This window comes from Epinephelus moara, chromosome 3 (genome assembly GCF_006386435.1).
Source record: "Epinephelus moara isolate mb chromosome 3, YSFRI_EMoa_1.0, whole genome shotgun sequence".
Classification (NCBI taxonomy): Eukaryota; Metazoa; Chordata; class Actinopteri; order Perciformes; family Serranidae; genus Epinephelus; species Epinephelus moara.
Window position 1 is genome coordinate 14,397,171 of NC_065508.1, and position 13,796 is coordinate 14,410,966.

At 43.1% G+C, this 13,796-nt stretch overlaps 1 protein-coding gene across 4 annotated transcripts in view; it reads right to left on the reverse strand.

Annotated features, from left to right (window-relative positions):
- Positions 1–13,796, reverse strand: part of LOC126387458 (tripartite motif-containing protein 3-like) — a 39,600-nt gene that overhangs the window by 19,866 nt on the left and 5,938 nt on the right. The window contains exon 1 of one of the 4 annotated variants that reach the window (XM_050039979.1): positions 12,773–12,962. The exons of 1 other annotated variant lie outside the window; for it this stretch is intronic. The gene's annotated coding sequence lies outside the window, so the exon portion shown is untranslated. Of the gene's footprint in view, positions 1–177; positions 392–12,772; positions 12,963–13,796 lie in introns of those variants that run through there. 2 more of the 4 variants (XM_050039973.1, XM_050039989.1) reach the window with 2 other exon arrangements.

Here is a 13,796-nt window from a genome sequence, read left to right on the forward strand (position 1 = left end):
TGTGCAGCACCACTGAATGTGTGCTGACAGCTTGGACAAACACACAATCTCACACACTCCTCTCTGGCGGCAGCAGCTGAGCTGATACCGTTAAGTCATACATGCACACATGCATGTCCATGAGGCCAAACACACACACAAACACACACACACAGAGTTGACAGAAAGTCTACCTACTGTCAGTAGTGTAGAGTAGATCAGTCTAGAAGGCTCCATGGCAGGTCTGTGTTAACACTGAGGAATCAGCACACGCCCTGACTCACACACTCACGCCCACTTCCCTCCTTGTCTTTCCCCTCGGCCCTGCTGCCCACTCTTCCTTTTCCCTTTTCCTCCTCTTGCTTTTCCCTTTCCCACCACAACACACACACACACACACACACACACACACACTGAAAAAGGCAGACCAGGGATGACAACAGAGGGTTGGACTGTAAATTGAAAGTCCCTCCTACTGTCAGTGCTGTTTACAAGCATGAGTTGACTGGATACCCTCCTACTGCCGCGCTCTGATTGGCTGGGAAAGTTAGACTAGCAGGGACGAGGGATTGCATCATAGGCCAACAATTTGTGCTGGCCGGAGGGAGTGAGAGGCAAAGCACTGAAACAGGCAAGAAGAAAAGTACAACTTTTAAGGCTGGAGAGACGACAATCTTGCTGGAACATATTGCATATAATGTCTTCATCTGCTGCGTGATTGCTTCATTTGTGAGATGCGGACGATGATCTGGCACAGAAGCCAGTTAGGCTCTTGAATGCAGCTTAATAGCCAACAGAAACAGCAGCTGACGGGTGACGATCATCTAAACATTCGGATCATCTGACCTCCAGTTACAGTTATGAAGAAACACGTCATTAGTCAGCCGGCCAAGTACACACACACACACACACACACACACACACACGCAGGGCAGCCAAACACAACACACAGTTACATAATTCATGATGTCACCTTTAAAGAAAACACTCAAAACAAGAATTTGGAACATATGCCTCTCCGCCCAGCATTATAGTATCAAATTACACATATGCAGGGATTAAGAAAAGACCCTTAATACTGAAAAGGGGATTATCATTTTGAATTTCAAGTAATATATCTTGCAACAGCATGATTTTGTACCCAATCCCTTAAACGCCCCGTCCTTGTGAAGTGGTCAGAGTTTAATCTGCGGCGAGGGGTGACGATTCTCTGACAAAAACATCAATCTACGGTTAATCTGCGCGGATTGAGTCCACTCGGCTCTCCTCCCTGGCTTCCGGCTCTCCACGCCCACGCACACCTTTCCAAAATCCCATCATCCTAAACTCACAGACTAGACTGCTGTGGTGGGTGTAACAGGAAGTGGAGGATAAGAGGATGAAAATACCACTCAGAGAATGACATATCAGTAGCAGTGTGCTGCAAATATTGTTCACTCACCCATACACCCTATTGTGGCATTGTTTCACATGCTTTTATTTTGCTGCAAAGCTCGTTCTGATGCTCGTTCCCTCCAAACTAAAACAACTCCCACAAACATATTGCCGCTGCATGGAACGATCTAATAGGATGTCTTGTTTTCATGCTCCACGGTAAGTAATTAGAGAGAGGGTACCTGACACGACCAGTACACCAAATGCAGCACACCAGTGTGGGCAGCCACTTTGAAAAAGCCTGTTGTCATCCCTGCAGAGAGCACTCCACAGCATTATTGGTTTACCGCTGCGCTTTCTGCTGAAACTACACTTTCATCAGAGTATACGACTCCTGCAGTTATTAAACGAGCGGAAGATGAACCACCAGTGGCACCCACAATGAGTCTCCTGAAGCTAGTGCGCATCATCTAATTGGAGTACTGTATGCACAAAGGGTAATGTAAGTGTTGCATTGCATGTTTTCTAGATATTACATTCTGCAATTTTTTCTGAATAAAAATAATAGAAAAGGGTCTAACTTTTAAAGGGGCAGCAAATTTAGGGGTATTTAGTGGTGTTTAGCTGCTAGGACTGCAGATTATAACAATCTGAAACTTCTCCAGGTCATGATTCCTTCAGCATTCATTATTCAGGAGGTTTTTAATGGGAGCTGAATTATCCACAGAGGTCTCTTCCTCTCCAAGACAAGCAGACCCAGTGATTTAAACCGGTAAAGACACAGAATAAGGCAGTTTCACTTTACAAATCAGTAGCCCCTTTTACACTGCCAGATTTTCAGCGAATGTTGGGCCATTTTGCCGGCAAGCTGCAAGCGTTTAGACACACAGAGTCAGACTGGCGAATTTATCCGAGGTGCCCAATTTTCTGCCTCGTAGGGTAGACATATTGGCTGAACCTTTTTGGTTTAAAAAGAACGAGGCACCCCTCTGCCGCGGGAAGGGTTGTTGATGAATTGCGGGAGGAGCTGTTGATGATGCTGCACGTGCGACCCACTGGCGGTGGACAAACAGGAAACAGCTGATAGCAGGAATGAGCAGCTAGTAGCAAGAGGGAAACGCAAACCTGGCCATTAACCATCAGATGACGGGAACGGTGAAGGACTGGCCGACTTATGAGAGAATCGCCGAAGGACTGACTAGCCGCGCCTTCCCTAGGATTACGTCACTGTGCGCATCACACGCTGAGCTACACGTTTTGTTACTTGCTCATGCGCCCCATTGCCCCAAAAAAGGCGCATTCTGTATAAACAAAAGTAGGCAGGCGGCATTTTGCTGCACTCCCCGATTTTGTTTTTATACTGCCAATGCTGAAAGAAGACTGATTGGGCTTTCCTGCAAATTTGCACAACTCCTAATTAAAAAGGGCTAGTGTTTCTCTTCAGGTGTTTGACACGTAGCAGACAGGCTGCTAGCCCAGCACCTACTAATGTGTGCTCCCCTTTTTATCTCTAATAACTTTAGATCTAGGCGCTCAGACTGTTTTTAATGGGAACAGAATTATCCATAGAGGTCTCATCCTCTCCAACACAAACAGACTTGGTAATTTAAACCGGTAAAAACACAGAATAAAGCAGTTTCACGTAAAAAAAAAAAATCTGTGTTTTTTCAACACACTTTTTCCCACACGCCCTATTTACCAACAGAAAACAAACTGATTACAGATTTCAAATCCTTTACAACAAAGGTCAAGTGCTGGCTTAAAGCAAACCAGAGCTGTACGCACTCTTAGCTAAATGCGCTCAAACTTTAAGGGGTATAAGTGTAAGTTTATTGGTGTATTGTAGTATGTGGATTGTGTTTTATGTATTTTTTGTGCCTTCCAGTGTATTGTGGTTGTATGATGTTAAGTTTAGCAACAGCTATAAACTCTGTGCAACACATCAGTCCCATACAATAAATAAATAAATAGAGACAGTGTTTGGTTTGTCTGTTCTGGGCTACTGTTGAAACATGGCAGTGCAACATGGCGATCTCCGTAGACAAGGACCCACTCCCTATGTAATGTAGATACAAACGGCTCATTCTAAGGTAACGAAAACATGATTCTAGTCGTCAGGTGATTACACACTAAAGAAAACATACTTATCATATTATATTCCTTTTCTGCCATTATATATCCCCTTAAATCCTCTTCTAAATATGGTCATCTAAGCAGAAAGTCCATATCAGGCTTTGAGAAGAGCTGCAGTGTGAGCTAAAAGGTGAAAAGAAACCCACTGCAGCAGTAAACTCTGTGCCTTGTGCAACATCAACAACCAAAAGCAACCGTTCTGCCCCAGGGTGAGTAAGAGGTGTAACAGTGATGGTAATGATAGTGATGTTTTCCAACAAGACAACCCACACCCACTTCAGGCAGTGAACAACAAATTATATTGCTACAGAATCACCCATCTATCCCTCTGGTGTTAGATTTTGTATTACCTACCTTGTGGAAGCCACACGACAAATAACATGACGAGAGGTTCTGTAAGAGCGAGATTGAGTAACAAGGGTTAAGGGTGCCACTGTGTTTGCTTTCAACCAATGATGTGCCTACACTCTACAGCGCTGCACACCTGATGCCTTGTTATTATTTCTTTGCTTGAGCTTGTGTTCTGTGCTCTCTCTACACGATGTGGTTTCCTCCTGCCTCTGTCTGTCTGCCGTGCTCTGAAACCTCAGGATTGAAATGTTCGGAAAAAGTAAACTCGGGAAGATGTGGAGGAGGAGAAGGGGAAAAGGACTCAAGAACAAGATGAGAAGGAAAATGGATGATGAGGGGGAAGAGGGGACACACAGATACTGTATTTACAGTGGATTCAAACACACACGCGCACACACACACACTGAATAACGAGAAGATTCTTGTGTAACAGAGCACGACGCTGATATCTCGGGGCAACCACGATGGTGCTGGAGTCTGACAGCTCGGGCCTGACACCGTCCCTCACACACAATCAGCTGTTTCAATCTGAGTCATACTATAGCCCACCTCCCCTCTTTCCTCCATAGCTGCTCAAATTACACCAATCACATATAAAGACACACACACCTCACTCCGAGGGTTCGAACCTTATTTCGGTCCTCACTAAGATAGGAGCACAAGAATACACACCCAGAGATAATAGATGGCGTGCATGGAGCAGCCTCTGTAACCCTCGCTAGTATGCTCGGCAAGCCTCCATTCTCCTGCACAGTCCAGCCTTAAGCCTCCACATACATATACTTCTATATATAGAGCTATCAGTTCTCATCCCCTTCACACCACTGGCAGGCACGTGCTTCTCGCTGCACACACACTGTGAAAAGGCGCAGGGATCCTCAAATGACCAGCATAGTAATGACTCAGAAACACTCAAGAGGGATGCGCAAACATTTACATGAGATCTGAGATTTATTTGTGCACGCTGTCACTCCTTTATGTGTGCTTATTATAGCATTAACATCCCATACATTGCCAGCATATTATATGACAAGCTAATAAAAAACAAGAGCATAAGGGATTACCAGCATGTGTCCAGTGTCTCTGCTGTTCTACTGTATATAAACACATAAATACATCATATATGCATCATACAAAAACAGCACAGGGCCATGTAGACACTTGAGACTACGCACATACTATTGTAAGACAGAAACTTGTTATTGGCAGCTCATAGTAAACGCACAGGTCTGTCGTGCATGCAAACTACCGATTGATTGATGGGTTGAAAAGAAAATACTGATGCTTCCTTTCAATGCCGTGGCAGCTACCCAGCTGTCTTTACACCACAGCTGGCCTCAGGGAAAGCAGGTGTGTGAGCGTAAATTGCGTGCCGAGTGCTCCACTTCACACAAATATCCCTTGCTTTACATCCATGCAAAACAGACCAGCGGGGGGGAAAATCACTCATGTTCTTTAATTAGTAAAAACTATCAAGATCACAGCGAAAAAGTCCAGAATTTTTTTCTTGTTCACATCTCTTTACCAGTTATTGCTGGTGAGTTTAAACCTAAAAGTCAGCATTTTTTGTACATAAAAGCTGGAACAGTGAAGGAAGTATTCAGATTATTTGCTTTAGTTAAAGTACTAATACCACATGAGTAAAAATCCTCCATTGAAAATGTTAACTTAAAATTATACTATGCAGGATTTTCCTAAAAGGCAGTGTTAGAGCCATTTCTAGCAAGTCCTAGTTTCCTATTATTTTTTGACTCACTTTAATGCCTCACCTGATCTGGCATCTCAGGAACCTTTAATTAAAGGCAGGTGTAAGTGAGTGTGGAGCATTGAAGATGCCACGGGGTTACAGTCTTTAACTGCTGTGTATTTGGTAATCTTAGTTTTATTGTTTGATGAAGTCATTTAATACCCCATCCATTTGAACTTTGTTTTTGTAAAGGCCTGTTTATTTGGGGAATGTTTTTTGGGGGGGGGGGGTTCCTTTCAATTTTTAACGCAACAGTCAAGACAATCAGTGTATAGCGTCATCCTGCAACTCTCCACACATCCTGCAAATCAAGCAACTCCTAAACCAACCAAGACAGGGAGCTTAGCATAACTCCCATTATAGCGTCTGTGGGCGGCTATTTTTGAACTTATTTGGAAGCTGCAATAAACAATGTATAGCCTCATGCAAAAGGATTCGTTCTCAATCATCACTTAGTATGAAGAAGTATGTGGCGTGTATTTTTTTGCAGAGACTCTGCATTTTCTTATTTTCTACTTATTTTCTGTACTGTTGACATACCCGCACTGCACTCAGGTGAGGGAAGGGCTTAATAAAAAGGTAATGACCCGGTGCCATACTCTCAGCAGCAGGCATCGACGAGACACAGCGCTGAAAAACGCAAATGTAGCGAGGTGAAACAGCCAACGAGACTGAATCTGGGGTTGGCTTTTAGAAACAGTAACCAACAATCCTGCAATGCGTACCTTTAAGTATGTAAGTATTATCAGGAAAATGTACTGAAGGATTAAAAGTAAAAGCACTCAACACAGAAAAATATTAAAGAAATAAAAACTCAAAATCATTTAAAATAGATTTTAACTCATTTCAAGGAAAAGCAGCAAATTTTCACATTTGTGAAGCCACAAGCATACACTTTTTGTCATTGTCAACAGCTTAAATAATCAAAAAAAAAAAATAAAAAAATTCTGTCAATTGACTAATTGATTAATCCAATAGCACTTTCTATAGTATAACGTCATAATAGTTTAATTTAACAAAATTTAAAATTTCATGTTTTGCGTGCAAAAATCTTAATTTGTAAAGTTACTACAGCTGCCACATAGATGTAGTGAAGTGAAAACTACAATAATTTGCTCTGAGATGTTGCGGAGTACCTGGTAAGACTGTCATGATGACGTGAGCTCAACATTCTGTTTCACTCTCGGTATCAGTCTGGACTTGATGCCGCCTGCAACACTTTCCAGAAATTAAAATCCAATTAGGGCCAACCAGGGATCTGCACTGTAGTTGACAACGTAAGCAGCCAATCGAGGACTGTGTCGTAGTTAAAAACGTAACATGCAGGTTGCTGTTTGCAGAACAGTAATGAGGCTCCCACTCCTTAGTAGAGTATGAGTATGGAGGAAAGGACATTTTCACCATTCTTCTGACTGGATTTGACAAAAGCTTGATTTATCAACTGGCTCCACTGGTGAAGAGGATGTTCCCTGGTGTTTTGTTATGCTGATTGGCTGAGGGAGTTTGTCTGTCAAGGTGAGTACTCCCGCCCACTAAAGTGTTTGGGGCGGCAGCGGGGCCAGACTGATACAGAGAACGAAACAGTTTGTTGAGCTCACGTCAGGATCAGGACAGTCTTACCTGGATAGTGGAGTAAAGGTAGAAAGTCTCGTGAAAAGAAAAGACTAAAGTAAAGTGCAAGTGTCTCAGATTTGTACTTGTGCTCAAGTACATTTAGTAGCTACAGCCTTTCGGTAGTGTAAAGACATCCAAAGCAAGAAGTAATAGTCCCTCACAAAACAGAAATAACTGAGTCAAGTATTATATTTCAAATCACAATCTGTGACCACTGCAGTCATGAAACCATTTTATCTCCCCTCATTTTCACTCGGTTGCAAACAGAACTTCATCAAGAGATTCTTGACACGAATAACATCAAGGCAGACATCAGATCAGCAGCTCAACTCCGCCGAGCCTTGAGAAACTGATACATGAGCAGCTCAGATAGGAAAACACAGCCTCCTTCACATCTCGTGTGCAAACTCTCACTGTGACACAACCTCTTGGTATGGGACCAAATCTGGGGGAAAAGGGCCATGTCTTTTTCTTTCCACTCTTATCTGTACTTAGTTATGAATATCAAACAAACTCACTTGACATTCATTATTCTTGCATGTGTTTAACACTGAGCATCAACAGAATTAGCCTTTAGTAAAGCCTGTAAAACAGCAGTATAAGCATAATTTTAAAAAACAGCTTTTATTTTACATTTCAGATACTCTAATATTTTGAAGTCAAATACATTCAAAGGGAATATTACATGATGCACAGATTCTTCACCCTCTTTCTTATCTTAGCAAACCCTCCCCGTCTCCCAGCGGAGAGAATTATTTCAGTGAAAGAGGAGCATGTGCCACAGGGTAGAAGAGCTGATCCTGAAATAATTTGTTTCTTTAAATAACTGCGGGAATAGATGCCCTCAGCTAAACATATATTAACATAAACAGCTAGTTCCACGTCACATGGCGAAACGGAGCCCAGGCCGCGACGATGTGTCAGGTGGCTCGAAGTTTAACAGACCGTACATGTTTTTGTGTGTAAGTGTATTTTTATCCAGGTACGCGGGAAGTTTTTGTTTGTCGACATCTGGGTGCTTTTAGAGAAAAAAAAGGTCAAAAATGTGGGTTATATAAGAGCCAAATATCCAGAACACCAATCACAACAGAAGAATAAAAGCGTTTAACCATGGGCGTTTTAGCTCACATGCCCTTCACATCCTAGAGAAACATGCCCTAAAATCAAACATGCCGAAGGATGCCAGCGATAAAAAATAATTATGTAACATGACATGGATTTCTTTCATTTATTTTTTTAGGGTGTTTTTACGCTGCTACACATCATAAAAACACCCTGTCATTGAAACACAAATGTGCATTACGGCTTTGATTCCTAACAGGGTGGAAATTCATTTACTTAAGGGGATTAGAAATTCCATCATTTGTTCGTCATGCTGATAGGTCAGCGGATTTATGATTTACACGTCTGTCAACCTCTGCACATAAACCAGGAGGACTAGGAGCGTGGCCTTCACTGCACTCCTGGAGGACAAAAAGACCAGAACCGCCCTCCTATAAAATGCAGTCCAGTAAGATAAGGCCTTAAAATGACCGTTGAGTTGAGTCAACACCTCACAACGGCTTTACAAAGGCAGTGATTTTGCAGGACTGCATTGGATTGTAGGCCACAAGTGCTCCCTTTATCTAAAAAAAAAATCACGTACTGACCACACATTTGTGCTGCTAAATTCAACCCTGCTTGTCTTGTATTCAGTCTGCTTGAAACACCAGATTGCTGCTATGATGGCAGAGCGGACAAACAGTAAGGCCTGTCCGCTGACTAACACATTACAACACACACATTTATCATGCACAGTCCCTCTGGCAAGGATGATGTAGTGGATGACAAAATGTCGAGGAGTGGTACCTTCCCTTCGCTGTCCACACACAGCGGGACTGACTGACTGACATAAGCGCTGCTAAAATTATCAGCTCGCCCGATCTGAGCCAAGCTGGGCAGGAATGTGTCACAGGAACCGCCTGTATCAACATATTAACACACGGCTCACACGAGCAGCATGCAAGCACACGTGAACACACACAGACACACGCAGGTGCACACACACTCTGGCTGCACATCATTACCACAGAAGCATGTCAATGCACACAGACAACACATCAGGATTTCTGCCAAACAGAATTCAGTTCGAAGGCTTCAAATAATCAAATCTGTTGCTTTTCTCTTTTGCCTAATTTGCACTTACAGCATGGTGACAGGATTTATCTGCCTTATCACTAGGCTATTCGTTTTACTACCACAGACTCTCATTTCTATTCTTGGGACAGAGCGGTATACAGTAAGGAGAACCCAGTTTTATGGCTGTCATTTCTTCACACAAACAGAAGCACTCAGTGCCAATACTGACATCGAAACAGGCCCGCTTGACATGCACACAGTGCATACGAGGGAGGGTGTGTGTCCTTCAAGAAGTAATGAACCAACACATGACTGCTTCCAGGATTACTATCAAGACAGTGAACACAGGAACATCAATAGTGCACAGTTCTAACAGATCAGCGAGTGTAACTAATCTATCCTTCAGTTGTATATGCAGAACAGTAGCCTCACCTCTCTGCTGCCACAGATAGGGAAACACCAGTGCTAGATCAAGCCAATTGGTATGCTGAATACCTTCTTCTTTGGACCTTTAGATCATAGCTTATAATGAACTGAAGCATCAATAGACACATTTACGATGCCATTAGTATAAAGGTCAGAATTGCAAGCCTGGGCAGAAAATAGGCAGTTGTGTCTCTGATCAAAGAGTGTGCAGCGTCCAAATGACCAAAAAATGCCAATTTCATGCAAATTAGAATTTCTCTAAAACACTAATATGAAGAAGAAACATTACACAGAGAGGCAGAGTGGCAACAATGGTTGAAACAAGAAAGAAAAACACGCTATAACCTTTCTGGTGTATTGAGATTTATAGTTTTGTGACTGCGTAATCGGTCTCCAAAGCAATTTTGCTCTCATAAAACATTTAACTGAATTTGGCAACGGACCACACTGTAAAACAAGAGTTGTTTGTGTTCCTGATGTTTTATGAAATGCTCAAGAAACGACACAATATGGCCAGTGCTATTACTGAGCCTCCCTGAGGGAGCTATCTAAATATATCCAACATGACATGACTGCATCTCTCAGCTCAGTCACTAAGCTTTCACCACATGGCTCCCCCCCCCTACAATACAAACTAATAAATGTGGCTGAGCATGTTTGGGAAAACCTGAATGCCCACAGCCAAAGCACAAACATGCACTTACGTATGTATTCCACACATTAATACCCTACATGTGCGTACGTACATGCATATTCATTCACTCTTATGTCATAACCAAACAACAGACAAGACTCCACGAGTGATGTTGCTGTCACACAACAACTGTGCCTGCAGGATCTACTTTGATCAGCAAGCCAATTCAGTTTGAATCTTTAACTTAAATATCATGCTTTCCAAGTGAAGCATATACAGCTCCACATGAGGTACATAAATGTGTATACTAAAACCTATGATTGTAAATACAATGCACATAGAAACTGACAAATCTGACACCATATCATAGAACAAATAAGCTTTCAACCCAAACACAATGATCTTTTTGGACACTTTAACTCTGCTGTCTGAGTTTTACATGAGATACACTAACAAACTGAGTTATAGCATGGTGTGGGAAAGTCGGAGTCAATCAACACAAACTGAAATAAAATAAAAAGGCATTCAAACCGCATTAGCCATCACAGCTTTTACAGCAGAGGCTAATATTAATTAACCTGACCAGACTCTTACAGAATTCCCATCTGAAGCCGTAACATCCCTCAGAGGAACTCCTCTAGCTTTACTAAGTCTTTCTCTTCTTCAGACTTCGCACAGTTTGAATTAATGAGTCCGAGCTGAACTTGTTTGACGCCGTGCCAAAGCACAACTTTGTCATGAAGACCTTCCCCTCCTCTCTCTCTCTCTGATGGAATCATATCAAAGCAGCGTGAAAAAAAAAAAATTACATAAACGTAGATTTGCACGAATAACATTTGCCTGACCATGCAGAGTGGAGGAGGAATTCTGTTGCTGTTACCCATGGCAACACGATCACCTCAGAGCCGATCAAGTCTGAGAGGAGGACAAAGAGGGTAGCAAACCTTCACACACACAGACACACACGGGTTACAGCTGTCACGACTAACAGAGTTATTACTGCAGGGGTCACAATTTGTCACAATGCTAAGTCTGCTTTTATGTCTCATTCATTTACAGAGAGATGTAACATTCTGTGGGTGTGTGTATCAAGTGTCAGATACAAGATGACGGTAGAGTACATTTTTAATTGCACACATTACTGTAATACAACACAAAACTGGCTGTTGGTGGATACCTGATTCAGCATATGCCTCAGGTGATCTGATAATCCAAGCATAGCAACATCCCTCTGACAATGACAGCATCGACACCTCAATGGAAACGAGCCAGAGAGAAATATGTGACAGTTATGGCAACAATGGAGCAGAAAATCCAGCGTTGGCGGCCATTCAGTTAATCATTCAGTGTGTGGTTAAGTTTACATCTCTCCTCGCCTGACTCTCACCCCTCCCATGCTGCTCCGGTGACATTCCTCCCATGCCAGCTGGACATTCCTGTCTTTGCTTCCCCCCGCAGTGACCAGAGGTGCCCCTGGATCACTATTTTGGTCTTTTTAAAAATGCCCTTGTTCAATATCCCAACCTCTTTGCACATACATGTGCAGGAGTGCATGCTAAGTCCCTGTGGTGTGTCTTGTTGGAGTGCTATTCAAGTCGTAGCATCATCAACTGTCTTTAGATTACAGCATGAGACGAACATGTGGAGAATGAAGTTTAAACCTCCTGAAACCCATTTTTCTGACCGAGTAAAGGCAAACTTTACTGAGCAAAAACTGCTTTAAGCCCTCTGTCAATGAATTATTGATACTATCCAAGGAGTTTCCAGGGTTTTTCCTGTAGGACTGACATACTGTAGGAAAAAATGCACCTTGTGGGATACAGTAAATTATATCAAAGTGCACTTAAAAATGTGCATTCTGAAAGCAATGCTGATTTCCTCACAAAAAACAAGCTCCTATTACATGCTCAATGCAAACACTCAAAGCTCTTTTTTAAAACATGCTGCATCAAGCCACAAATCATTACTTAGAGTGCCCCCGAGTCTGCAATCACATCAGAATAACACCAAACCACCTATCCAGCACAGATTACTACAGCCTATCTCCCCACTCATCTGTAGTCACAGCCAGGTCAGCCTCACAGAGGGTGTCTCAAAAACACAAGCAGGAGATATTTTCAGGTTATACTGCACAGTGTAAACCCATCACAGGCCAGCAAATGGCCTGCGGCATTAGTTTGCATACAGACAACATTGGGTGTATGCGTCCACCAGCGGCAGGGAGGGGAGGACACAGGAGAGAGGGATGAAGTGGAGAGAGGGAGACGTGAGAGGAGGGAAAAGGCTTGCACCCTCTGCCAAGGGGAGAAGGTTGTGAGATGGAGAATAGAGGAGGAATGGCACACAGTGGGGATGGCATGAAAGAGACAGCATCGGAAAGAGAGAGATTTACTTACAGCAGGTTCCTGACAGATGAAGGAGAGGTACAAGGAAGTTTCAGCGTGCTCTCCTCCACAGGGAGCAATATCCATCCACAAAACCCGACATCGCCGGAGCAGAAAGCACCTCACACAGAGAGTCAAGGGAGGGAGACTTGAAAAGGGTGTGTATGTGTGTGTGTGTATGTGAGTGTGATCAGGATCTGTCTTTAACGCGTGTACGTGTGTGCGAGCGGGAGGGAAAGAGACTGAGGGAGAGAGACAGAGAGAAGCTCTTAGGGAGGCAAGAGATGCAGAGAGATTGTACGAGCTGACTGGCTGGAGTGAAAATGGGAGGGGGCTTGATTGACCAATGGTGTGAGAGATGAGCAGAGTGAAGAAGAGATGGCAACAAAGAGACGGAATTTTTTTTTAATTCCTGTCCTCACTCTCCTTTACCTCTCCTGCCTCTCCCCCCCTTTTTTTTGATTGCATGTGTAAGGAGAACGAGAAAAGCCCAAATTATCAAACAGAAAATTGGTGATGCTTTGTGTGACTGAACGACTGAGTCAGTGTGATACATCAAAATCAGTCTATCACTCCTCACACACACACACACACACACACACACACACACACACACACTGTAGGTGCAAGGTAGGAGGAACAAGAGAGATAAATGACCAAATCCTGCTGGGAGCAATCATAATTGACGGCTGTGTAGAAAAATGTGGAGCTCAGCCTGAAAGGGAGATTCAGCCGCTGATGGAGTTGTTTAAAAAGACACAATTAAGAAAGTAAATGGGTGTTGAGAGACACAGTGTTCAACTTATTCCCAAGGATAACCAACAATGCCAGGTATCATTTAGAGCCAGTAGTAGATAAAGTACAAATACAAAGAGGGAATGAAACAGTCAAGTGTCTGGACAGGAACACTGCGCGAGTGGGGTTTGTAAAATCTGTGTGTATGGACAGCGGAGGCATGAGCACCATCCTCCTTGCAAGTATGCCTATGTGCATGCGCAAGGGGGTGGGGACCAAACCGTCTTCCCAGGATTTTGCT